The sequence below is a fragment of the Gallus gallus genome, chromosome 9 (assembly GCF_016699485.2).
Source record: "Gallus gallus isolate bGalGal1 chromosome 9, bGalGal1.mat.broiler.GRCg7b, whole genome shotgun sequence".
In the NCBI taxonomy this organism is placed as follows: domain Eukaryota; kingdom Metazoa; phylum Chordata; class Aves; order Galliformes; family Phasianidae; genus Gallus; species Gallus gallus.
This window is the reverse complement of record NC_052540.1, coordinates 16,191,230-16,216,094: the sequence shown is the minus strand read 5'-3', so window position 1 is coordinate 16,216,094 and position 24,865 is coordinate 16,191,230. Positions and strand designations below refer to the sequence as shown.

The window sequence follows — 24,865 nt, the reverse complement described above, 5'->3', positions numbered from 1 at the left end:
GTTTTAATGATGCCTTGTGTGCTCTGCAGTTCTGTTTGTTGCAGCCCAGAGGGTATTTGTAGCCTTGGTGGTACTGAGCAGCCCCGAGTGCCCCCTCCAACTCCTGCCTGTGGCCCAGGGGTCCCATTTCAGCTTGGTATCGCACACAACTCAAACACCCATGTATCCCAGGTGTGGTACACATCATGCCGAGAGGAAATGTGGGGATAACCAGGAGTTCAGTACACGGCTCCCATCAAGAATAGGGATACAGAGGCACCATTTGACCACAGCTGCATTTGGGGTGCCAGGCTATCCAAGGTGAATCTCTTGCTGAGGTTTGGCAAGCTCTAGATACTATCTTGAGCTGTTCTGATAAATGACCTGAAGTTGCACAGTAAGGCTGTTTCAAATGTGGCATAAACTGGGTACTGCTGGCAAATTAAATGTGCCTTTTGTTAATCTAAGGAATCATATGGGTATCCAGAAGAATGCTTTCCAAGAAGGGCAGAGGCTGAGACAAATACCACTAAAAACTGAGGCAATCTTGAGGCTATAAAGATTGCATGAAAATCTCCTCTGGTTTTTCTCTCATTCTTTCCTGCCCGAGGATTTCATGAGAGAGGGCTGAGCAGAATCGATTAACCTCACAGAAACTCCGGCAAGACTTAATATTCTCAAAGGAAGGTCACCAGGTTTCAGTTTGTGCCAGCACTTACTGTCCTGAGGTATTGAAGGCTGGGGAGCTGGAAGTGAACCTTGGTCTCTAGCAAAGGAACTAGTGAAATCTGCCAAGCGATTTGAATAGAAATTGATGTGGCAGTAATTTTTTCTTTTTCTTTCTTTCTTTTTTTTTTTTTTTTTTTGGATGTTGCTTCTGTTTTCAGGACTGAGCTCACCTCAGAAAGGAGGCTGGGGAATAATGCTTCACACAGCTGATTGTCACTGCTTTGGTGGCACAAAGTAAACAGAATGGGGAAGGCAGCAAGTGCATTAGGGCAGGGGAAATAAAGCAGCATTTCTAACCTCTCGCAGCAATAGGCAGCAGGGCACATAATGAGCTCTGCTTCACTAGTGTGAACTGAGAGAGGCTTTTCTTTCCCCACCTCCCTCCTGATGCTGCATCTACCTGTGCCCCGTGGAGAGCAGTCAGTCAGGGTTAGCAGCAGATAACCCTGTCTTTTTAAGTGCAAGGTCTGTTTTCTTATTTTTCTCCTTATTTTTGTAATTTGATTTGATTGGTGGTTTTTATTCTCCCTAAAGCATGGCCGAGAAATCTGGAGGCCATCAACATGGTTGGAGTTGTCTGGGTGTTTTGCAAGCTGAGACAGCAACATCCCTTACCTCTGCTGTAGCCTCAGAATGCCAGGGGTTCGTTTTGGGCTGCACCAGGGCTGGTTATGATAAGAATCTTGCAAAGTTAAATGCAAGAGGTTCATGTTGGCAGAGGCTGAGCAGAACAAGATTTCAGTGCCAAATTACGGACTGAGTTCTGCTCTGCTGTGAGGAGTGAGGAAACATCTCACTGACTTGAGTCATACCATCAGTAGTCAGCCCTGGTGAGCATCATTGAAATGTCTGTTAAATGCAGTTGGAGACAGAAAAAATGTGTGTGAGCTTTGGACAGGCACACTTCATTTCAGAGCTAGGACAATGGCCCAACCTCTGAACATCAGGATCTCTATAAATTAAATGGCCAAATGACCCCTGTAGAGGAGCAGTAGGGATGATCTGCAAGATCCCTGCTTGTTGTTGGGGTCCTCCCTGCAATCACCCCATGACACTGTCCATGCAAACTGACTGCCATCCTTCCAAGGACCGGAGGGTATGGCCTCAGGTGAGGAGCCAGCACAGGACTGAGCTATTAAGGAAAACAGAGCCCATGTTTTCTTGTAAATGTCTGCACTGATTAAAAACAACTGTGAGCTGGCTGGTGCACCCACCAGCCTGGGTCTGTGCAGGCACAGGCTCAGTGTGACGGACAGGCTGGTGGCTGGGGAGATCTGTCCCCTCAGGGGTTTCTCAGACTGCCTTTGTCCCTACTGCTTCTTTGCACCATGCGTACTTCTTTGAATTGAAAGAGTGGTAATAATAATGAAAACACTATTGATTTATGAATCTCGTTAAGACAAAGAATGTGTTAAAAAAAAAAATAGCCTGTTTTTAACCAGCTCTTAAAAAAAGGGGGGGGGGGGGGGAAGGGGGGAAGGATTATTATAATATATATATAAAATATATTTTAGGAAGAGAATGTAGAAAATTGAGGGGAAGAGGTGTTTCACACGAATAAACAGTTGACTCCAGCTGTGACTGAACAAAACTGGCTAATCACAGCTCCCTCAGGAGGGCCAGCAGAATTGGGAAGGACACCATAGCTCATACCAGGAGAGAAACTCCTTCTGTAGCTCCATCACCCCCCAGAAACACTTAAACAAAATGAGAAATACTCTCCTGCCTGTTCCCCAGCCTCAGGAGCAACCCTTCCCAGCCATCACTCTGCCTGTGAAGGTCCTTGCTGGCTGCTATGCATGTTTTGATTTTTTTATTTTATTCTATTTTTTATCCCATAATTTAAATTATGAGGCTGTGCTTGCTATCTCTAGTGGCTGTTGTTCCCTGGGGTTTTTAGCTGCTTGGCTTTTAAATCACTCTGCAATTGCAAACCAGTTAGCTCTTTCTTTTCCTTTTGTTTTCTTTTGTTTTATTCTGTTAGTATTTTCTTTTTCCCTCTTCATTGTTTCCCTGATCACAATAGTCCAGTGGATGTTTCTACTTAAACTGCTCCACTTACCTCTTGCAATGTATTCATGCTATCTGTGAGGCGCTGATCTTATGGACGATATTCCAGGCATCCAAAATTGCTTTTAGAAAGGTTAATGTGCAACTTGGCAAACACTGGCTCTAGAATAACTGTAGAATAGTAACTCTAGAATATTCATCTGTAATGCACCACATAATAAGCTGCTGAAATTAGATCAGTAGAGTTGTGCTCTATTTCAGATTTGCCCATTCATATTGTAAGCATCGCTGTATCTGGTGCATAGCAGTGTTTTTAAAATGATATGAGTGAGTTTAGGAGTTCTTTGAGTTTCTGTTTCTAACGTTTACAGCTGCGTTCATCTCTAAAGTGAAACGTGTCTTGAAGTTCCCAGGGAATACCAAGGGAAAGGCTGCATGAGCCTCGAGCCTCCTCAAGGTCTGCTAACTTCCCCGAAGAATTCGTAGCTGCTGGATTGCAAACCCGCTGTTAAGGAGCAGATTTGCATGTGACAAATTGCCCTGTAAATGCACCATTAATTCTATGTACCCAGTTACAGCGAGAGGAAAGAAAACGCTTTTGGTAGCGTTGGCACAAACAGGAGCCGGTGTCGAGCTCTGAGCCTGGAGCTCCCTTTAGCGGACCGAGGTGTGTAATGCACCGCATCGCGTGGCCTGGCTCCTACCGCCTTCAAATCGCAGCAGCCCAGACGCGCAGCATGAAATGCAGTTATCTGAGTCATTTCCCTATCAGTATAGAGCTGTTGGTATAAATCCTCTTTCTCAGCAGCGTTGACAAGGATCTTAAATGAGCTCTCTGTTACAGACGGGAGCAGATGCCAGTTCTCCCAACCTCTATATGGTAACCAAAAGACCAAACTTTCCTTCATTTGCAATAGTTGGTTCGGCAAAAAGCTGGATTGTCCAGACTTGAGCCCCCCAGCTGAGCTGGTTCTTCTGCCTTGTTTGGAAAGCAAGTGCCTTTTTCATGCTAAGTTCGTAGAGCTGGGATCGCAGTTACTTGAAACAGCTCTTTCCTGCCTTGGTCAAGTGGGTTACAAAAACAAATGTGCTCTGTTGCTGTGTGCCTCTAGCCCAGGATAATGGAAGACTTCAAGACGCAAGTATTTATCTGCGAGGAGTAAAAGAGGCCGCCTGAGGAGGTGACAGATAGAAGGGAAGGAATTGTCTCTGCTCTCCACTGGGTGTGAATTGCCATGTCACCACAAGGACGTGCTGTAGGCCTCTTACATCTCAAGTGCTGAGCATGTGGCTTGGCTTGCTTCACCTTCCCTCTCCCCACTTGCTGCATCTTGGGCATCTGGAGCATTGTGTCCTATGGTCCCTCACTCCCTAAAAGCTGACTTCTCTGGGAAAGTAGGACAGGATGTAGGACAGTAGTGTCAATTACAACCCCTTGGAAATAGATTGGCCACCTCTGGCATGTGACCTCTGCTTATGTAAGTTATGCTTTGGGAGCGCATGCTAACTTGAGCCTCTCCTGCATGCCATGGATGTCTGCATGGTGAGCGGAGGCAGGCAGCAACTTTGTACTTCAGCCTATTCCCAGCAACCTGTGTACGTGAGAAAGTTCTTGAGTTGATGACATAGTCTTTACTGTTTATACATTCGAACACTGGTGAAATAGTGTTACAAGCTTGATCCTTTCTAATTTACCTTGACACTTGACAGTACTCAAGGAGTTGCCTGTGGCTGCAAAGTCTTGACATGCAATTTAAAATGCTTGGTACTATCCTGGAGTTAAAGAGCTGTTTAATAGATAAGTGACCAAACAGAGCGACTGTAAGGGCAAACACTGACAATGAAAATCCAATTGAGTTATGCTTCTGCAGATGAAATGCTTGCAGTTCAAACTATTATATTTACTTTTTCAGGTTATGACATCTTTGTTGGTATAGGCATGAACAAAACCCCTCATGCTGATGCCACTGAGCTCTCTTTGCTTGTTTTATCCTTGCAAAGATAAAGGAGCAGTTTCAGTATATGAAGACTATCCCATCATTTGCAGAATGAGATGATCTCTAAGAGGATCAGCTTCCATAATGACTTATCTTTGGCAGCAAAGTCCCACTAAAAATTCTCCTCCCATGTACAACCTTCTGCTGCTTCTTTCCCCTGTGCTCCACTTTGTACCCCAGCCCCTTGTGCTGGCAGAGTAGACATGGGTCTGGGAGACCTTTCCTAAGCATGGCTGCTGAAGCCAACACATCCAGCATACTTTAAGTTTAATGCTCCTTCAGTGCATGTGTTAACATCCACCAACTGAAGAACATGCACAAATTTAAAGATTAGGAATAACACAGCAAAGTATATTGTGAGATAGGATATAGAATTTTATGGAGAAAAAGGATTAGTAGATATTGCTAAAAGCTGCTGCAGTAAAAGAAGTGCTGAGATTTTAATAACCGAAGGTATTAAATTTTTATCACCATTTTTCTAAAGCTCTGCATCAAGGTTTTTTGGAGCCGTAGAGAGGATTTACACACACATACACATCATCTATTAATGAAATCTGGAAGCCAAGCAGAAACTCTGGGCGTCTTGAGACAAACAAGGTCCAAACTTGGTACTTCATCTCACCATACATGTCTAGGGTGTGGCTGGGCCGTGGCCCCTTTAGGACTCACTGTTCTGTTTTGGTTCCTTACAATGTCCGAGTAGACCCAACCAATGCATATCAACCTTTGTACCACCCTCAGCAGAGAATGACCACTGGATTCACATCGTTCCTGCTGGGAGAACCCAGGCAATAATATGGTATGTTCCAAAAATCAGTGGGACCCTGTGCAGTTGGACACTGTCCTCACATGCTGTGTGTGCCTGAACAGCGTGGCCCACAGAGACGGCTCCAGTTCAAGTGAAAGGGTGGGTTAAAACTGCTGGTATGCTGGTATGGAGCCAAAAGGTTTTCTATAACACCCCTTGGTCCTACTGATATGGTCTGCCCATGCCAGGCTGCACATGCCTTTGGGTGCAGGGGAACTGTAAGCAGCAATGAGAACACTTGAGATGCTCAAGGTGGACATGGTGAGCAAATAAGAGTAAAATAGAAGTGCAAGGAACTTAGATCATCAAATGCCATTAGGGAGTCACCCTCTTCCTTTTTTTTTCCTAACCACTGTTGTTCTCTGTTTTGATTACACCATGACTCTCCCCCAAAGAGAACAAAGAACTTCTTAATCCCAGGGAACTGTTTTCCTACCTGCTTTTGTTTCTCTTTCGAGAAAGCCTATTTCACTGCCAGTCTGTATTGCCTGACCTTACACAGATTTTTTTCCACTAGATGGTGCTTGAATATCTCCTGGCTGCACAGCCCTGCTGCTGTGGCTCTGTGGGAGCAGTGATGATTTGTTGTCAGAAGGGCTCAGCTCAGGGCTCTGGCAACAGAAGCACCCAGCGCAGGTCTGTCTGTTGCTCTGCTCGCTATACCATATCACTAGTAATACATTTATTTTCCTCTGCTGAAAGCACCAGCACCAAAGCTTGGGTATGGTATGGTCCGTGTCATTGCTAAAACTCACTGCAAATGGTACTACAGAAACCTGCTCTCTGAGGTGCTCCCTGAAGACCAAGCATAGGTGTCATTCTTTTGCTGAAGTCTGACAGGAACAAGAAGTTAACTGTGTTTCCTGGAGGGGGAAGAAAAAAAAAAGAATGATTTTTACTGTCCACAAAGGTGAAAAGGAAAAAAAAAACCAGCAGGAAGCCTCCTGGGCATTTTTCTGAGCTTTCAAGACTGCGTATGGACTTTTTGCAGCCTTAGCATATGTTAATTTCAGCTGCTTTTATGCTGCACTTGTATTTCTGTGAGTGAAATCTTAAAGCTATCTGAAAAGGGAAGAGAGTTTCTGTTCACAAGGGAGGAGGGAGCCAGCAGCTGCTGAAAGAATTCGGTGCTCAGGGAAGTGAAGCTCAAAGCAAAGCTGCTGGATTTCCCATACCTGGGCCTCTCTGCGCCTCTGAGGGAATAATAAATCAATCTTCTCAAGCAAGCTAACACAAGTGAAAAATGTGTCAGCTTCCTTCCCATAGAGGTGAAGCCTGAGAACGCATTTATTTAAATGAAATGGTCATCTCCTAAGAATTACTGCTCTTGCACAATTGGGAAAAACTGCTATTTATTTATAATTATATTGAATATGTGATTTATTACTAAGCAAAAGTGATGCCTCTGCAATTCTGTACAATTCTGACTTTTGAATAATTGAAGCTTTAGCTGCTAGGCAATTTATTAGCCTTAAAATTCAGTGCTCCTTCAGCTGAATTCCACTGATCATCATTAAACTCAGTGGAAGAGTGCTTTCCCCTTCTCCAGAGCAGGAGAGCAGCCAAGGGAAGATTCCTGCCAAAACTGCATTGGAGTCCAGACACGTCTGCTGCTTTGATGAGCTGCTCACCTCCGTGCCTCCTGCAGACACCAGCATTGCTCAACGCGGGTGTCAGCTTTCTGACTCCGCTTGCAACACACTTAATTGTGACTGAGCCCCAAATAATCAGCCCATTGCACGCCGTCCTAACAGCAAAGGGCATGCTCAGGAATGGCTCCTATTACGTTGTCTCCCCAACTGTACTGATTGCGGTGATAAATAATATATGCTGGGAACTACACAAAGCAATGGGCGAGCTTTTGAGAGCCTGCCTCTGTCACAGACCTCGGTCACAAAAAGCACTGCCTTTCTTCTCTTTTTGTTCTCTCGCTATTTTGACAATGTGTTTGGTTTCAAAAGCTGATGGTTTTGTTGTTTGCTGGTCAGGCAGCTGGTTGGCCATTGTTGGTTTAAATCCACGGGATTTAAACTAATTCCCTTTAACTATTCTGGAAAAAAATACAACTTTGCAACTAGACTGGAGCAGAGAATAGCTGTGAGAAATGGCACCCAGCGTTGGGTGGGGGCTGCTTTTAAAATCATCTGTGTCTGCTGTGTGAAGGGAGGTAGACTGGTCATGTAACGGCCCACCTGATGTTCTGATTACACTGTTACAGCTGGTTTGTCAAAGGCACCTGAAGAGTCAGCTATTGCACCAGAAAAGTGAGGGGAAAGTTATCTTGTGACTCAGAAACAAACATATCACCATTTCAGGGTCATCCTCCCAGTGCTGCTTCACATTTCCACGACTCAGTTCTGAAAGGAAGAGTACTTGGATGGTATTGTTCGACTTCAGAGTTTTCAAAGGCATCTCAATGGGTTAGATGTCAGATCAACAAGCCTGAGGCTGGCTATGTATGAGCTACGCATCCAAAAGTCGTGCCAGAAAGGCAGGGAAGCAAGCACTTTTAGGAATGCAGTCAAAAAAAAAAAAATCTGAAATCTGTCCAAAGGGACATGAGAAGTCTATCACGTAGCCAGAACACATCCCTGCAGAGCACAGGAGCTGCCAGACTGACATCTCTAATCTGACTATTTCAAGCATTCTCACGCTCCTGTTTTTTCCTATTTGTATGCATGGAGTGGGGCAGAGAAGAGTAGTTCTGTTTTCCAGTGAGGCTGGAGCAAGAGCAGAAGAGCACGCTTCGTGGTCCCAATCCATTATCTTCTTCCATCTCTATGCCTGCCTGTTTGCACCAGTGACCGTATCCCCAGGGGTGTGCACCTCTGTGCTGGAGCTGGGGAAGTCTTCCAAGCACTTCCAAGCTGGAGGGGTACATGGTTTCAGTGAATGCCAAAAATATAACTGCTATGCCCTGGGGAGTGCAGATTGAAGACATGGATTTGAAGAGTGAGAAGGTGGGGAGTAATTCCGCCTTGGGGTAAGGATGCAGCTCCAGGCAAAAGCAGTGCTAAAGATGAACATGGCAGTCAGAGAGTGCCTGAGTAAAACTTGTAGCCAAAGCAATTTAGCAGTTTCTTGTGAGCTGGGGTGTTTCTGCAGTGACTCCAGCTCCTCTGAGAGGAGCCCTGCATCTCACAGTCGGCGCATCACTTTGTCAGCCGCCTTCGCACACTGCCCTCCCACGCTGTGCATTGACTTTCTGTACCTCTAATGCTCCTGTTTTCAAATGTATTTCCTTTTTATTTTCCCCAGAGACAAATCTCTCTTGTCACTTCACTGCAGGCTATGCCGTAAGTTTTTTGTTGTTGTTTTTTCTTTGTCCTGTTATTCTCTGTAAGTGCTGGTGTGTAGCTGAGCTGTCACGAGAACAAATCGGCAAAATAATTGTCTCTGACAGGTATTCACATCATGTAACTTCCAGTGTCTGGCACAGATATTTAAACTAGCCAGAAAAACTGCTCTGAATCACAGAAAGCCTTTGATTTTTGAATGTGGTGTAGGTCTGAGCGTTACCTCTCCATCTGATCTCACCTTCAAGGTCCCACTCCTACCCCCAGTTTGGAGGCAGCCTTTGTGCCTTTGCACTGCCGCCATGTCCAGCCTGGAGTACTAAGGGAATCTGTGGGAGATGGAGAAGAAATCATATAGCTGGCTCAAGACAAGCTCCACCTGCTCACTGCCCACAGCCCTGCATAGTGGCTCCAATTCACACACAGGGATGGGGTTAGGGATGTGGTGGGATTAAACGCTGCAGACTCTCCATACACCCCATGCTGTTTGGATGTTGGAACAGCTTATGGGTGAGCTCTGGCCCGGCTCAGCACTGCAAAATAAAGGCAGACTTTGTAATACTGGGGAAGATGTGAGAAACTGTGCTGCACCCATGGACATCTCATTTTGGCACACGAAATTAGGCTAGCTGATTACATGCTGCCTTGCAATTTGTCCTCTTCTCCCCTTGCTTTGATCTTAGAAGGAATAAAGACTAAATTTTATGAAGTATGTTCAAGTATTTAACTATGCAATTAGGAAAGGAAACTTGAAAATCCCACTAATTGCCTGTCTGCACCATTAGTCATTTAAACAGTTCAAAAATCTATCCCCTCAGCACTTCAGCCTGTTTCACAAAGCAACTTGCATCCACTTAGGCACCCAGCAAGGCACTCCGGGTGTGAAATCAAACGGGTAACACAGCATAGGGCATTCAGATTTTTTTTTTTAAATGGAGTTTCCCCTGCAGCTGCAGCAGCCTCACTCTTTCTTTTGCAATCACAGTATCCAAATATACTGCCTAAAAATGCCACCAGATTGCAAGGAGGGCTCCCTTGCTAGGTGCTTCCCAACAGTCATCAATCTCAGACAAGGTTTATCAAAGACTTCAAATTAGCAATTTTGTTTAGATAATATAATTAGTATATTAACAGTAGATATGGATGAGGCAATTGTACACGAGATATTGATACGTAATTTCAAAGTAACTCAAAATTTCTGCAGTTAATATTGCGTATGTAGATAAGTAAAGATATGTGGTGTTCTGAAGTAGACTTTAGTACTAGAAAACTGCATGCTATTAGCTAATCATCACTCTTATTAAAAGTCTGTCTTAGTGCAGAACACAGCTTATGAGCTTTAAAGCTTACACTAATCAAGATGCAAGATCAACCACTGATGTAGGTCACCTATGGCTCAACTGATACGTAGCTGCTCCCCGTTGATGTTACCACTTAGACATTAATATTGATGAAATAAAAAATTAGAATTCTCCCATCTGAAATAATCACATTTTGCTTATTAGGAAATCAGTCACCAGTCCCATTTGCACAAATACTCAAGCAGATAAAAGGACAGAAAACTAAATGGATTCCATGATCAATCATCTGAATTGTATAATCCATAAAAAGCATTAGAGCTTCCCTACAAAGGTCTTAACTATTGTGAAATTGTTATTTTAACCACAATTATTCATTTACACCGCAGAAGTACTTGGAAGGAGGTGGTCACTGGGCTGTGGGCTACTAAGAGGGAATCTTTCTCAGCCTCTCATTTGTTTATGCAGTGCCAAGATGGTCCAAAACTTTATGGCACAAGGACCTGCACCCTTATCTCAAGAGCGTTCTAACTACTGTATGATGTCAGCCAATCTATCTTTCTGTCCCAATGATTATTGCATTAATTTACTGCAAAACTGCACGGCAGGCAGGCTGCATCCCACAAGACACTGCTGCTCAACAGTCATAGCTTTCTTCTAGAACTGAAGCGATGCAAATTCACGTCTGGATTTCACTCCTGGCTCAGATTCCTTTCTTCAGTCAGTTTCTAAGGATAACTCCTTCTAAGTGCTTAACACACTTGGAAGAGAGACCTGAGATTGAGATGTGCAAATGAGTAAGAAAGAAATTAGAGTATGTGAAGCAACTCCAGAGTAATTATGCATCCTTCTGTGAGTTGCTGGGCTATTAATGATTGCCTGTGTTGGTTCCTGGGGAATGCAGCTGCACTGTCCTTCTGGTTTCTTCATATTATGAAAACTTTTGCCTTAGAAGTTTATAAACTTTTGTGAGTTATTGGCCAACATTAGCCATCGATATTTATTTCCTGGCTCTTCTTTGACTTGTGCTGGCATAAACAGGGAGTGATTCTGAGAGAGCAGATCCGGAGTGGATGTAGATCAGCATAGCACTACTGATTTTTAACAGTGACATTGTAACCTTGTTAAGCTCATTGTAACCATGGCTCTGCCCTGGTAGAGTTACGCTAAAGTAAAGCATTGTGATAAAGTTCTTGAATTCAGCAATTTTATTGACATGGTAAAGCTTAAAAATGGAGGAAAATATCCCATAGCTACATAGCACAAAAGGGGAAGGAGAATAATGCAGGAAGAATATGAAAGGATTGCCGGTTTGTTAAAGCTTGAAAAGTAATTCACACCGTCTCCTTGGATTACTTGGGCATGTATTTTAATACTCTCTTCTCTCTAGTTTAAATAACACTGAGGTCATGAACCAAAGTATCAAAAGCAAGAAAGTTCACAGTTAATGGTGACATTGTCCTTAGCTTGCCCTGAGCTGGACAGGTGCCTTCATGACACAGCAGAGTATTCTAAGGACACAACAGCAAACTAAACTCAAGTTTCGCCTCCAGCAGTATTGAGCACAAGCGTACACGTACAATAACTTAAATAACTTGGTTAGGGTTGAGAAGCTGAAGCAGTGAAGAAACAGCTGAAATGGGCTGTTAGGTCCAGTTTTTGCACCTCATTTTTTCACTTAGCAGTGCTAGTCTACATTTGCACTTATGTCATGAATATTACCAGGGCTCAAGGATCATACGAAGACTCGATCTGCCATTCATTGTGCTTACCAGCAGTGGTTTTCTATGGAGCGCAGTGAATACTGGGTTAGATCCAGAACTAATTAATTTTCCAATAGCTTGTTCTAGAAGTTATTTTTAGTAGTTTATCCTGACCTAGCTGAATTGTCATTTTGTTAAGAGCTCTTTGATAAAGTAATTCAATCAGATGTACCACTACACAGCAGAAAAAGCAACATGAGAGATGTAATGAGAGTTACCACTTAGGAGCTGTTGTTTTCATCAGCTCACTGGATGATATTCTGGGTGACATGAAACAAAATGCTCCATGAGTTGAAATAATCCATCAATGAGAAACTAAGAACTCACTGGGGATGATAAATCTTAATTCCTGCTTTTAGCTGCCTCTGGTATAAGGACACATCTCCATCTCTGCAAACCCCCTGCCATTTCCAAGCACTGCACCAGGAGGTTTGTGAAGCAGTGGTTGCCTGAAGTTCTTCCCATGTGGAAAACAGCTTTTTCTTTTTTTTCCCGGCTTCGTTACTGAAACTGGCTGCAGTTCTTTAGAGGCAGCATTCTTTTTTTTTTTTTTTTTTTTTTCCCATAGGACTTGGCCTGTTGCCGATCCCAGTACAGAAGGTCACAACCCAAATTTCAAGGTTGAAATTTTGGCATTACTCCTTCTAACAATTTGCTAACAATTTTTAGATCAGACTGCCTAAACATCAGTAAGTCACTAACAGTTGTCCTTTGAGTCTGTTTGCAAGGATTTAAGAAAATAGTGTGCCTGTGTTGACGTGGTTTTTCTCACAGGAAATAACGTGCATCAAAGAGGGCATGAGTCCCGAACTCAGAGGCTCCAGTTCATACTGTGGTACCAACACTGGCAATCTCGATTCATTATTTCTGTTTGATCGGCTGTAGAAGTCAAGCATCTCCTTGAAGTTATCTATTATACCAAACCGGCACCTTAAGTCTCCAGTGAGGCGTCTTAACATAAAGCCAAGAGTCTTGACAAGCTTATGTCCACATTAATAATAAATCCGGGTGACACAACCCCTTTAAGAAGAGCAGTAACAGCTGAAACCTCCTTAGAGGAAGCAATCTGCTTTGGTTTGTGTCAGTGCAGTCAGAATACTTGGAAAATCTTTCTATCTCATCTTCTTCCTCTCTCATTATCAGAGTTCCTAAATAGAAGTATGATTCAGTCAATATTCTTTTAACTAACTTGTCATTGTATCTGATTAGTCATTTAAGAGCTGTCCACTTGCCCAGGGAGGTCTGGATTTTGATTTTATTTTTATTCCGAATGACTGCAGTCATTATCTGGCTGCTTATGTGAATAATTAAAGTCTTCAAAAGCTCTGATGGGATTTTTTACTCTTCCTCTCATTCCCATTGCATTCCAAATTTGTGCAAATTTGGACAAATGTACGTCAATTCTTTAAAACGAATGCAATTATTAGACAGTAAATAAAATTAACTCAGCCAGACTTCTATGACAATGACAGACAAATGAGCCAAGTAGTTTGAGTTGTATAAATAAGAAACGGGATGTAATAGGGCCCAAAGCAAAGAGAGGCTAAGTTTACCGAGGCCTTTCATCAGAGTGATTATTTTATAAACATACATGAACAAGGATTTCAGTTGGCTTGTATCTTCATGTTGCTGATAACAGAACATTGTCAGTCTTATTGGAAGCTGGTTCTGTTGAATCTCACTAGAACAGAAGGGAAATCCGGCTCATAGGTGGTGCCTTTCAACCTGGACTATAAAACTGGGCTGGATTTTATGTGAAAGAACCACTTACAGTAGTTAGCTGACTCAGATGTGCTCCTTGTAGCATGGGAAAGGGCCCTCCAACCTGAGGCTATGTGGTATGATAAAAAACACCACTTGTGTGCAAAGAGGGTAATAGGCATCGCAGTTGTCAATGATCACGCTCCATCTGTACAACTAATGACATAAGGACAGAAATTAGTTGCCTCAGTCCCAAGGTGTCTTTGAGCCTGTTGATGCCATTAAGATTCCTATTAGGTTTTCTGTGTGCTTCAACATCTCTTTGGGTTTTGCTTTCCCCAGGAGCTGAATATATGTCACTGTTTTCTATTCAGATGCTGTCATACAGTGCTCACTGGTCTGGCTGCCCACAGCATTTTCTTAGTTCTCAGAAATGATCAGAAAGCCTCTTGGACCTTGCTGAGGCAAGCAATTAGACATCAGCGCTTTGTCAAAAATACCTATGACTGGCATTATTTTTTTTGCCTCATTCTTCACTGTGCTGTAAACTGAAAAAAAAAGATCCTCTCTTTATAGCAAGTATCAGAAAGCATAGCTTGAGAAATGCTGATAATGCTGATTAGTCCAGCTTTTTGCACAAACTTATGCTTTACAAGTAGTGCCTGCTCTTCACTGGAATGGTTCAGCTTGCCTTTGCTTTTATTTTCCTGCCACATTGAATTCTTCCCTGTAGCAGGTGCAGATCAGCAGAAGAACCAAAACAGTGAGCAGTAATGTACTTCTTGCGGAAATGGCAAGTGACTGTGTAATTTACTCAGTAGTGTATTTCTACTTATAATTATTGCTTATTAAAAAATAAATCCTGTATAAATTGCATGACAGTACTGTGTAAGATGGATGCGGAGATAAAACACAAGTACAACCTGCGCCTTGCAGGCTGACAAATGAAGTGGAAAAAGCTATTGTTTGTTTATTGACTGCCTGAGCATGGGATGAATGATATCTTTGCCTTGCGAGGTAGCCCAAGGTTTCCAGGGGTAGCAGCCTTCCTGTCTGTGATTCACCTGTGCGAACAGTGGAAAGCTGAGCATGGAACTGTGAAGGCAATTACCTGATTATTCTCTGTCCTTCAATAATGATGCTGTTTCCCCATCCCCTTTCCAACCTTGGGGCTGCACCAGGTGAGCTGAGAGAGAGATGAGCACAAGGTGCTTGCTCCAGCTCCCTGTAGCGTGAGCACAACAAGGCAGGCCGTGCTTACAAACCTCTCCCCCGTCAATCATTACTTCCCGCAGCAACATTTCTCTAATGAGCTCACAGGGAGTGGGAGGAGAAGCTGGCTTCACTGCTGTGCATGCAGGGCTGCCGAGGTGTGGGAGCAACCTGTCCTCCTCCTGGCAGAGCAGTGTACATACAGGAGGCTGTGAGGTGTTGTTTATAGGGCCTGACATCCTTTTTCAGCTTCCTGCATAGAGGCGTGCAGGAGTCGCAGGGGTGAGGCCCCACATCAGAGTGCTCACACTACAGCTGAGCAGCAGCCTGAGGCCTTGGGAAGGGTGATGTCCTGGGCCTCTCCTGAACAGCCCCACTACTGGTGCGCCGATTTGGATCTGTGGCACTCTATTTGTTACAGTCCTGGCTATGTGATACTCCACCAAGCATGGCCTGCCTGCAAAGCAAGCTGGAACAGATCTGGAAGGAAAACAAAGCTCACAGTGAGAATCGTGGAAAAGTTAATCCGTTTAGTGGATTAGTGTGAAGGTAAAGCGGTGACTAGCCAGTCAGTTGTAAATATTTACATAAATAAGACATCTGATAGTACAGGACCCTTCAGTAGAAGGGAATCCTAAACCCTAAGGTTACCTTATGTCAAATTCAGGTTAAGGTTTGACCTCAATATTCAACAGAGTTGATAAGCCACTGGAACAGCTTTGGAAATCAAGGATGGACTCCTCATTTTAAGTCATTAAATAGTAATTAGAGATATTTTTTTTTGCTGTTAATAAGATATCTAGTTTCACCATAAAGTAGGGCCTGCAAGTGCAGAGTGCAGAGTGACACTGCCTGGCCTGCAGCAGGAGGGTTCAGCCAGTCCAATGGGCATGTGAGCGTGCAGGACTGTCTGCTACTGGAAAAGGCTTTAAATGAACATAGCAATTCCCCAGCAGCTCTTGCAGAGAACATAAAGAAGTGAACTGTAGAAACATAATGAAAACAACATTATGGCAAGACATAAAGCACTAATCTCCAAACTCAGCAGGCTATGGAGGATCCTAATGACAAGCAGTACTTTGCAGCCAGGCTGTGGCATTTGTAGGAACATCTTGCCTTTCCTTTAATTGCAGTATTAGAAGGATGGGGACCAGTTGTTCATGCAGCCAGCTAACAGCCCTAAGAACTGAATATGAACAAAAATACAAACAGCTATTTGACTAGCTTTCTTCTGGAGCTCAGTTTAGGCACTAAAATAATTGCACCCCATTCACTTAGGGCCTGAATGCTCCTGGTTTGCTCAGTCCCTGCTTGTATAGCTGAGTGTCTGCAGTAGCATCAGTGGGGCTTGAGAATAACAGAAAGAGATTGATTTTCATGGATCTGTTAGATTCAGTCTCCCATGAGACTGCCTCTCTAAACACATCATTTCTGTTCCTTTATCTCTTTAATTCAAGCATTATTAAGTGCTTGTTTATTATTAAAGCCTTTATTAAAACTGAAAAAAAACCCCGAGATATTCCTGAGTAAATATGGGTTGCTTGAAGGATCTTCTTTTCCTTTTTTTGTACTTTTATGTTGCTCTTAATCTAGTAGCATCATTTAATCACTACCAGGATGGAAATGTATACACTACAGCTGCAGCCTCAGCTACCTGATCTTATATAGCACGGTGTATCCGTGTACCAATTTGTAACGTGTCCTCAGTCTTGTGGAAGCATCCCCACGTGTAGAATTACAGTTGTGTCATATTTATTTAATGATAGATCTGTTAATGCAGCACTTTCCAAGTAGAATTGCAGAATACATTGCAGTCAATCACCATACACAAACTTCTAGCAAATGTGATCAGATATCTGCCCAGATTATTTCTGCACAGACAGCTGGGAGTAGTTTTAACTATGCACATCTGTGTGTGTTTGAACATCTTTTTAAATGTACCTGATAATCTCAATTATGAGACCTTCTGGACACAGATTAAATGTTTTTCTGCCTCCAATGTGTACTGCTAAATGAAGACTGGTGTCTTCTTTAGACTTAGAACAAAACTGCTGGAAAGTTGGTGGGTTTTCAGAAGTTTAGGCCTCTACGTAATTAGGTACAAAATTCACTTTCCAGATAAAGTTGAATTTCTTCTGAGCCTTTGCATACATGTCCATGGAGAAGTTTCAGCTTAAAAAGGCCGTGCTGGAGTTACTGGCTTTCTGGGATACTTGTGGCTGCAATGAAGTATTGCAGGCTCTGTCCTGCTGTCACTGGAGTGTGTTCTGCCCATCCTCCACATCTGATATGCCTTGGGTCACATTTCTAAGACAGGAAAATCCTTTGCCTCCACTGGCTGTTCAGTTAAAACAGCTCCTGGGGAAGGAAGTGTGTCTGGAAACCCAAAGGCCTGATTTTACGCCCCTATAACTCTACTGACTTACCAGAACTTTTTGGATGACACCGTTCTTAAATATATCCCACATACATGGGTATGCATTTGTCTCCATGAACCTTAACAGAATTTCCTTGCTTTGGAAAACCATTTTTATTTATGTTGTGTTTTTAATACTCATTTGGAATCTGAGGGTACTTTGGTTATTAAAGGAGCTTTTTGCATTTGATGCAGCTGTTTTTCCATCATGAAATGTATTTTAATCCATTGCAGAATTATTTCTTGAATGTTTCTGATTTAAGAGACTCCAGAAACATGTTCTAAAAGTTGAGGTAACAGAGAGAAATCTGGTATATTTTAAGGCACTGATATGAATTCTAATATGGCCAAATAAATTAATGATTCAGTATTCCATCAGTGACAGACATGGGATCAATTCTGTCCATCACTGGAATCATCCTATGCCGTAACTAATATTAATGTCTTTTCTTCACAGTTTCAGATGAAAAATAAAATGAATATAAAAACTGTCAGTTTCTTCAGCTGTAGAGGTAACTTTCATATTGGCGTTACATCTCTCAATGTCATACATCAAACAAGATATGCATCAGTTCCTTTCTGTATATACTTCTTGACTTTCAGTTAGAAGACTTTATTCTTCGGAACTGCCAGGACAGAGAGCTTTAGCTACTCAAATAGTGGAGAGCTTTTCTGTAACGGGAGATACCAACAGAGAAACTGTTGCTCAGCTGTATGCCATCATTGTCACTATAAAGGGCACCGGCAACTGAAAAGTATCTGACAAATTGACAACTTGACAGGGACATGAGATGGTGAATTAATCCACCTTGGCAGAAGGCTGTTGCTGAATATTTAAATAGGTTAACAGTCAACATTAAAGCCCTGAAACCAAATACGGGCTGGCAGCAGAAACAGGTAAATCTGATATCTAAATTATGCTCTTAATAGCGTTCTTCAATCTCAGAGTGAAAAACAGATTCTCAGATCTGAAGTAAAAGAGTTACTAATCTTACCTTATGTATTCTTTCCTGAGTAGTAAATTTTTCTAGCAAAATAAGGAAGTTTTCCTTCAATTTATGTGTGCCTTCATATAGGCAAATCCCAGCTTCCTTTTTCAGCTAAGATAGATGGGTTCTAATAGAAAGATAGACAAGTTCAAGAAAGAAAAATCCATTTAATCTAAGAATAAATAAACCATATTTGGTTTTGTTAAAAATTTGAACATGCCCCTGGGTCCCTCCATTTCTCCAATCTTCTCCCGAAATGTCATGAGAAATGCATGCTCTCTGAAAACATATGACTCACAGGCAGGAACATCTCTATGAAATGACTTTCATGGTGGTTTTACAGCCCAGATTTGTATTCCTGTGGATCTCATCAATCCAACACCCGAGCTGAAAATACAATGAAATGAGAAAAAGTGAAAAAGGAACATAAGGAATCTTAGCAACTGTGTGGATGATCTAACCTCAGCTGTAACTGCTGTACTTTCTGGGTCACCAGCACTATTTTTTTTCTGCCAATAAGCAGAAGGGCTAACTCAGCTGGCACCACATACTTTTACCTTGCAGAATATCATTGAAAAAGCACAAGTTGCACTTTGTCTGTATCAGTTTCAGGTACTTTCAGGTGGCATTTCTCCAAAGGGACGGCACCGTTCAATAACAACTGCTTTGGCCATCTGTGTGCTCTGTAATAAATTTCTGACTAATCCAGAATGTCAAGAAAAGCTCCAGGGCAAGTTGGGTGTATTAAAAACTATTTCCTAAGTATAACTCAAATCCAAGTTAATAATTAGAATTAGTGCTGTTCAAATCAATTCTCATTGTGCAAATGGAAGAGTGGATCTTGTGGGAATGTCTTCTGGATCCAATACTAATCAGGATTTTCTTTAAGCATTTTGATTAGGGAATACTGTGCTACTGTTTGCAGATGCTACCAAGGTGGAAGGTATTTTGAAGTCAGAACTCAAAACATCAATAGGCGTCTCAGTAAACAAGATAGTCTAGATGGTGCTAAAAATGTGATCAGTGGAAAAGATAGGAATTAATTAAGAATAACAAAATGCACGAATATTAGATATAAAGTGAGTGTTTTGGCCTGCAGGAAAGAAAATAGTAAAAAAATGTCATAGCATTTTATTTTGTAGAATAGATTTATTTAACTCAAATCTGATTTTAGTGACATTGAAGTATCTGGCTGTTGTTTTTTGTTGTTGTTGTTGAATGATCACAAAATGAACAAAGTGAAACTTGCTGTTGCTCCTCACCTAATACTTTATGCTTGAGTATTGTTTGCTGGGCTGTTACCTTACATTTCAGCATGGGACTGTAGTACCGGCCATGAAGTCTACAGTATCAAGTGGCTAGTAAATTCATTATTCAGAAATCTGGACTGTTGGCTGTAATCTCAGATTTGAAGTCTCAATATAATTAATACAAGTAATCTTGCCACCTGATCCATCATTAGCATTGCGATGCTGCAGTTCTTGCTGTGAAATGAAGAAGCGTGTTTTGTGCAATAGCAGGAATTAAATGAGTGAGTCTAACTGGAAAAGAAGACAGACACCTGAGCTCTCACTAACGTTGTCAGGCACCACGTCTTTGACTGTGTTCTCTTAGCCTCTGACCAGATCTTAGACACCACGTGACTAAGGGCTAGTTATTCCTGGCAAAAGAACACTTAGTTAATCGGTGTGGATTCTACAGAAAGAATTACTATAAATATACAATTCAAGCTGTAATACATTTACAATGATTCATGGGTAGGCATGATAGCCAAAAGACAACCAGAAAATATTTGCAGGACTCTACCATTTTTATAAGTGTGTATATGAATGATTTATGTTTTAGCATGCAAGTAGAAGGAATAATATGTCAAAGGTGGAACAGTGTTTTCATTCAGTACTTCCGAAGAATAACTTGGGCAAGATCTACAGAGTAGAGATAAACCTCCAATGGCCAACCACCATTCCCTCACAAGTAAATGCAAACCCTGCAAACCCATTTCAGCCAGACAATCTCACAGCTATTTTAGCAATTAGGTTCACATAATGAATGAATTGCATAAAATTATAAGTGATTTCTAGACAAATACAAAGAAATCAAATTAACTGGATAAATTATATGCTGTGAGTTGCTTATCTGAAATACTTAGCTTTTGCTACTGTGTACCCTTAGAAATATTCCAAATAAAAGATACAGTTCAATAAAAGGAACTTTTTTTCATGAAAATTAAGAAAAATAATTGTCATTAGATTATTTAATTGATATGTGAAATACTTTATAAAGCTTTTTATGAAGCCGGTAAATTCCAAAGCATCTCATCACAAAACGCACAGTCACTGGGGCTCTCTCTCTTCTCAGCCCATTGTTTAAACAATTGGTACTCAACTAAGGACAGGCTAAAAAATGTTTAAGGACCTCCAGATTTGTTCCAGTAGGTACTTCAGCTTAAGGGGTGATGCTTAACAAACTCATGGGATCGGGCACCAGCATAGCAATAGAATCAGTGAAGTTCCTTTGCTGTGAGCAAACACAGTAACATAAGGAAGCTGACAGAAGGCTACAGATGATCCAAAACCAGACCTCTCATTCCATGACAACCATTATCAACTAAAAACTTATGCTCTCAGAAAAAGACAGGAGATTAGGAAAGGAAAATAAAAATATGCAGGGAAATTACCAAATATGGGAGACTTAAAGAATTACAGCTGCAGCAGACCTAGATGGGGAAAGTGAGATAGCCGAAAAAAGGATTAGGATTAGGATTGCTTATGCACTTATATAACGTTTGTTCTAAATTTGATTACAGTACTCAGGAAAATGAGAACTCAGTATTCATCATGTGCAGCAAAAAACTTCACATAAGGATCATCATTTACATTTGCAAAAATAATTAGGAATAGTCTCTAAAATGTTCTAATTATATTAATCAGCCAACGTTTTGCTCTACTTTGAAGACATTAAGCATTGTAAGAACTTCAGATGTGGCAGCCATATGTTTCTTTGTCTCATATGGCTCCAGGAACGTCATCTGTCACGTTCACAGCTATTTCTTTCTTTGTTTGCAGAGATTGCAAATATCCCTGCATGGTTGGTTCATTACTGCGCCGTACTTTGAAAGTAGAACACCAGAAATGAATTTTTGAAAGTAAATTCAAACTTTGAGTATCTGGTTTCAAATTTACAAAGCTTGAGTTTAAGAAGGAGAAACTGCTTCCTGTGATTTTATTCGCTGCTGTGGTTAGTTCTGATGTTTGACGCTGAAATTATAGACCGGTTTTTGAAAGTCTGCCTATGTAGCTTTCTTGTTGCTCAGCCAGAAGTGAAATGCGGTAGTCCTATGGTCTCTGTAGTATCATGATATGTCTTTAGGATATATATATATGTATATATTCTAGAACCAGCTTGTTAAATGAAACATAACTTGTGTTAAAAAATGTCTTTTAATTGTGGCACAAAACAAACAGACAAAAAAAACTTTCCACAGTTGCTATTCAGTTTACATTGGTGCTAACCTAAAGAAAACTACAGTGGCCTGGAAGTGAAGAAAGTGTGACTGATGTGCACAAACCAGCATAGAGTGCAGCGTGGGCTGGGGACCCCCAGGATCAGTGGGGAATCCTCAGACCTGCAGGGCAGGGCTGTATTGGCTAAGTCCACCCCACTGCCCTAGCAAGGGAGGAGGGCCAGCCTGGAAATGGTGGCCACATTTAACCTGATAATCCATTTACGGTGTCAAGGATGGGATAAGGTCAGGGTCCAGCCCCACAGGTCCGTGGCTGAACAAGGCTGGAGACTGACATCTGTGGTGTAGTTAGGGAAGGATGTACAGCCCCAGGATGAGCTGAAATGGAGCCTCCAGGCCCATGGGCAGGATGGGGAGAGGCCCTGAAGTGCTGCTGAGGTCCATGAAAGTCTGTTAGCATTCTCAGGGACCAGACAGGGTGAGGGATGTGGTGGAGGCACCTACACATCTTGGGAGATCTGCCTGGAGATACATGGTGTTATAAGCACACGTTAGCACTTACTTTAAGCACAGTGTGCTTAAGGAACTGAAGATATTCATTCTGAGATGCAAGTAGGTCCCACAGCAAATACCAGCGACTGGTGTGATTCATTTACAGTTTCTGAGGTGCCAGAAACTTTACTGTAAACATTGTAATGGAAGGAACAAGTATTTTTGCCAGTTATTTTGTCTGGCAAATGCTGCTGATAAATCCTTTTGCTGTATCTCTTTTAGAAAAATCTGTTTTTACCATTATAATACCAAACAGCCTCTAGTGTTGAATAAGTGCAAGCTGGTGATTTTGTCTGATCTGTGAGACCTTCTCACATCCACCAATACATCTGAAACTTGTGCTCACTGCCAACATTGGCAAAGATCTTTTATTTTGTCCTTTAAAACCCAGGGTGACTGTATCAGTTTTAGATGAGGCACTGAAATTTTCCTTACCTCACCAAGCTGTCTGTGCCTTGTTTGCTGAGGCATTTGCTTAACTGCAGACCCACTGGAGCCCTGTCATGGATGTGCCTGAGGGAGGAACTATATGTATTTATACTTTTTTAAGGTTACACAAAGCAGGTAAAGAGTTAGAGTCATCGTCCACCAGTTTCATCTCTCACACTCGAGAAAGGGCTAAACTCACCTACTTTGGGTGTTATCTCCTCATTTGCTGAAACGGTGAGGATTTGAGGGAGAAAGCTGAATTAAGGCTGTCCCAAATTGTTTTGCTTTTATCCTGGATGAGGTGAGAGAAGAGCCTGAAGAGGAGCTTGTGCACTCAGGTTGGCGAGGACCCAGCTAGCAGCATGGCAAGGAACACCTTGAGTAATAGCTACTGAGTAATTTGAGTGAATGTAATATAGAAACATCTGAGCTAGCTTTGTATGAGCTCAAATAGTAGAAAAGTGGAATTCTGGAAACAAAAAAATCATAGCATAGATATACCTTTAGTTATGACAAATATTCTTCGTATCTAAATCCCACTGAGATTTAGAAACCAAGTTTTTTTCCTGCTTCCATGACTTTTATGCTTTGAACCAGAAGATGCTCTTAAAAAAACTCTGTCAAATTCAGTAGTCTGCACAGTCCTCCAGGATATAAGAAGCATAGATGTTCAACCTCTACTTGAGGGCATTTGAAATCCCATATCCCACTACCCAGGGACTATCCTAATTAGTAGATGTTACGCTATTTTGCTGTTAAACCAAGAGAGAACGTGTACAGCTATAAACAGAATTTCTTTGTTCCTTTCCCATAAAGATCACAAGCTGCTTTCCCAGTTAACCAACCTGGGTGTGCCAGTGTTTGTGTTGCAGTAGTCAAGGCAGTGCCTTAGGAGAGCAGTGTCAAGAGACCTGCATACTTGTAGCTGCGTTTATGTGTTTTTATTCTAGGAATTCAATCTTTTATTACACACCCAGTGGTATCAATTTAGATCCTGTAAAGCAGAAAAAAATCATTTCCTGGTAGAATATATTATGAGTGTTTATTAAGAAATCCCAACGTTGAGATGCATCTTTTTCTGCCTTTCCACAAGGGCTAACCATGAGATAATATCTGGATGTGTCCAATAATCTCTTGATCACATAAATTACAAAAGTAAATTGTTATAAGAGGATAAATACACAAATCAAATAGTTGGAAAATTGTATTTTTATAAAATGTACTTGTTAAAGATACAAATTCACATTTTACAAGATTATCATACAGAATAATAAAATGATGCCACTGTCCAGGACATTAAGTGTCAAATCTTAACACACGTCCTCACAGAATCCTCTTATGTGAGATTCCAAGTCCCCCAGTTCTCACCGAGACAGGGCCATTGGAAATGCTCCAAACTTTAAGCCTTGGCTTCCAAATCTAGTTCTCTGTATGTTGTATGAACAACTCACCAGAGTTCTATTCTTCAAAAATAGAAAGCCGAGGTTATATGTTAGGATCCAGATAGTAACTGAGTGTACAGGTAAGCAAAATAAATAAAGTAATGCACTGCTGTTTAGATCTAGTAACAGCCCTGGAAGCATCCCCTTTTAGGACGTGCATCCTGTAATTCAATCTGATCTTAGCTCTTGCAGGGAACAAAAAAGGAATAACACAGTACACGCAAGGTTTTCCTTTAAAAAGCTCCGTTCATTTTCTAAGACTCTTTCACGTTTTCCCTGAAGACTGGTTGCTCTGGGCTAGAATCCACATGTGTGTTTAGATGAAGGGCCTTGTGACTGAAAATAAGCCCCTGCTTATCTCTATATAATTGGTGCTTCAGCCAGTAATTGAATGCCTGTGGAATAGAGATGCCTTGAAGAAACTCCGTGTCTCTCAGGCAGCTCTTTTTCACTATGGATTAGAAACAAAATGGGCATTTTTATAGTTAGCGTATATTGTTAATTAGCAGCATAGTTACCAAAGTAAATGACGCGTAGATTAAATTACTTATTTAAAGAAATGACAAAATAATTAGAAACAAGTAACGACTGATAGGAATTTTCCACCAGGGAAACAGTGAACTGTAAGGAGCTGATACTTGCTCTTTGCTATGCTAACCGACAGCCCTGCTCCTAATCTTTACTTTTTATTCACCCCCTGGCATCAGCACCGTGCATCGCTGCATGACTCGGGGCCATTCAACATGCCGGCACCTCACCCACTGAGGAACAGCCCCAAAAC

The 24,865-nt window shown here is 41.8% G+C and overlaps 1 protein-coding gene across 1 annotated transcript in view; it reads left to right on the top strand.

Moving 5' to 3' along the window:
* ATP11B (ATPase phospholipid transporting 11B (putative)) overlaps positions 1-24,865 on the top strand; it is a 141,357-nt gene that overhangs the window by 60,146 nt on the left and 56,346 nt on the right. The window lies entirely within an intron of this gene.